This window comes from Cryptomeria japonica, chromosome 10 (genome assembly GCF_030272615.1).
Source record: "Cryptomeria japonica chromosome 10, Sugi_1.0, whole genome shotgun sequence".
NCBI classification, from domain to species: Eukaryota; Viridiplantae; Streptophyta; class Pinopsida; order Cupressales; family Cupressaceae; genus Cryptomeria; species Cryptomeria japonica.
Genome location: NC_081414.1, coordinates 734,390,976 through 734,394,110, shown reverse-complemented (window position 1 = coordinate 734,394,110; position 3,135 = coordinate 734,390,976). Strand labels below are relative to the sequence as shown.

The 3,135-nt window shown below is 37.7% G+C and overlaps 1 long non-coding RNA gene across 1 annotated transcript; it reads left to right on the top strand.

Annotated features, from left to right (window-relative positions):
* Positions 1-652, top strand: LOC131859369 (uncharacterized). The gene is made up of 3 exons (XR_009359092.1): positions 1-43; positions 327-416; positions 522-652. It is a non-coding gene; the product is annotated as an uncharacterized LOC131859369 (long non-coding RNA).
* Positions 653-3,135: the final 2,483 nt, after the last annotated feature.

Genomic DNA, 3,135 nt, shown 5'->3' with positions numbered 1-3,135 from the left:
GTGTGATCTAGGATCTGGTAGTGCAATTGGAGACAAGGGAAAGGTAATTGAATGCAAATATGATTGAATGAATAGTTTAAATAACTTATAGTGATTATACATGTCTAGACATAGATTGATAGTTTCATATACTTGTTGTGTATATATACAGAGAATCCTTGGCTTCACATCCTTGATGACTACACCCAGTATACCTGAAGAAGAAGAAGAGATGCCTCAAGTAGATGTGTGTTTATTTTATTTTTTGATTAGTATATATAATTTGTTATTATCAGTGACAATTATATGCTAACTTGTATCAATGTCATGTTTCTAAACATATGTAGGTTGTTTATGAAAATATTCAAAACATACCTCCTCTACCGAAGACATACATCAAGAGTCCTGCAAAGCTGAAGAGAAAACGTGGAGATGAGGTAAACATGAATAGTTCAATTAAATAGTTCATTTTTATGTTAACTTTTCGAATGTGAATTATATAATATAACTAATATTAATCGTGGTTTGTTTTTCTTGTGCAGGATCCTTCAGAGCCGAGCAGTGCGGCGAAGAGGATCGATTTTGATGATCCATCAGCAGCTTAGGATGTTATAGATAGTTTTGGGATGCTTACATGTCTAGTTGGCATGTATATTTTGTATATGGACATACATTCACGTATTTAGACATACATTCACGTATTTAGACATACATTTTGTTTCAGTTGGTGTTTATGCCATATTTGTGTATGGACATACATTTGTAATCATTCGACATTTTTATATATACAGAAGTTGATATTCAATCATATAAATTGTTGCTCATCTGTGTGTGGTGTTATCATGGAAATCTTTAATCTTCATTCCAATAATTAACAATGGTTAATAATGGCTATTTAATGAACAATACAATTCATTTCATTTCATCGTAAGTGTTGTTTTTATAATGAACAATACAATACAATTTATTTAATGAACAATACAATTCATTTAATCAACAATACAATAAAATTCATTCAATGAACAATACAATTCATTTAATGAACAATACCCTACACATGCTCCTGTTTTGCCCCCCCACTCGATCAAACGCTCAAGGTCATACCCTACCGGCGTCGTCCCTTGAGCGCCCTAAGTGCTCAAAATTGTCAAACTTTGATGGGCCCTAACTTGGAATCTGTGGCACCTGCGAATGATCTATTTGAACCTATGGGGCCACGAGAGGGGTCCCTACAAAAGCCTATCTCAGTTTTTCAAGTTTCCCTACGGTTTTATTAGGGCAGCAATTTTTCGGTTGGTGAAAATCGTTAGTCTCACTCAATGGAATGTTGTCGCGTGGCCCATTTCTCGTTCAGCTCATTGCGATGATGAACCGTCAACTCCAACATGTCCAATTAGGCATAATTACCCTACACATGCTCCTGTTTTTCCCCCCCACTCGATCGAACGCTCGGGGTCATACCCTACCGGTGTCGTCCCTTGAGCGCCCTAAGTGCTCAAGATTGTCAAACTTTGACGAGCCCTAACTCAGAATCTGTGGCACCCGTGAATGATCTGTTTGAACCTACGGGGACACAAGAGGGGTCCCTACAAAAGCCTATCTTGGTATTTCAAGTTTCCCTACGGTTTTATTAGGGCAGCAATTTTTCAGTTGGCGAAAAAATCGTCAGTCTCACTCAATGGAATGTTGTTGCCTGGTCGATTTCTCGTTTAGCTCGTCGCGATGACAAACCGTCAGCTCCGACATGTCTAGTTAGGCATAATTACCCTACGCATGCTCCTATTCCCCCCCCCACTCGATCGAATGCTCGGGGTCATACCCTACCAGCGTCGTCCCTTGAGCGCCCTAAGTGCTCAAAATTGTCAAACTTTGACGGGCCTTAACTCGGAATTTGTGGCACCTGCGAACGATCCGTTTGAACCTACGGGGCCACGAGAGGGGTCCCTACAAAAGCCTATCTCTAGGGCATAAAAATAGATCTTGCAGGTCTCTTGATGATCTTGGAAATAACATTGCACCACACTCCTGCAACATCTCATTAGTATGCATCGTAGAACGAATATGACATAAAAGTTCATGGTACATTGAAAACTCCACATGGTACTTGCAACAATAGGTATTGCGAATCTTAAGAGGAACACAATAAAATGGTTTCAAAGATTCAAAGGCCCTTTGTGATATTTGCAAAGTTGGATGTAATTCACAAAAAAAATTGTACAACATTGTTTGGCTTGATTCCAAGAAATGTTTGGGATGTGCGGTCTCGGTTGCCGATTCTTAATTTCAAAACGTCCTTTACATTGGGTGACACTCTAGAATTAGAGTGCCAAAATTGTTGAATCTCTTCCTTCACATTGTCAGTCAACTTTCTATCAACACATGGAAGCCTCCCACCAAATGCCCATGTATCTTGTTGAAGTGGATCGTCAAGTCTTTGTCTTTGTGCAAGTGCTCTATCCAAAGTTTTACGGTTTATGTTAAAATCAACACAAGTTTGTCTCATTTGACGAGCCTTCCTCAATTGATGGCTTACTAAGGAGGTTGTAATCACTCTTCAAGCGGCTCTCTTATCTCTTTCTTTGGTATTCTTTCCAATAGAATTGAGAGTGTCAAATAGATTTTTTGCAATAATAGAATTTCTCTCTATTTTCTTGTTCATACGAATCTTCAATTTGTTTAGAAATGGTCTCATCTTTATCATCTTTAGAAATTGAACAAAGAGTTGGCATTGCTCGGTCAATGTCTTATTGCTAAAATTTTGGTTGAAAAGTTTTGTAGCCCACAACCGAACTGTTCTTGTTGACCTCTTGCCTTCAAGATTCGCAATAATGTTCTCATCGATTTCAAATAACCATTTTGGGGTTCTTGAAGGTCTTGGATTTGGAATTTGTCTTTCATCCATGAGAGGGTCTTCATTTCTAAAGTAATTAGGTGTTACATATGATTCACTTGGTGAGGCAATTCCACCTTCAATGTTAAAGTTTTCCACATTTTCACCTCCTATGTCAAAATTTTCCACATGTTGAGCATTTTCATTATCACTTTCAACATTTTCAAAATTTTCAATATTTTCACTTTCAAAATCTACATTTTCATTTTCAATAACTTATGGCACATTTTCCACATGTTGAGCATTTTCATTATCACTTTCAACAT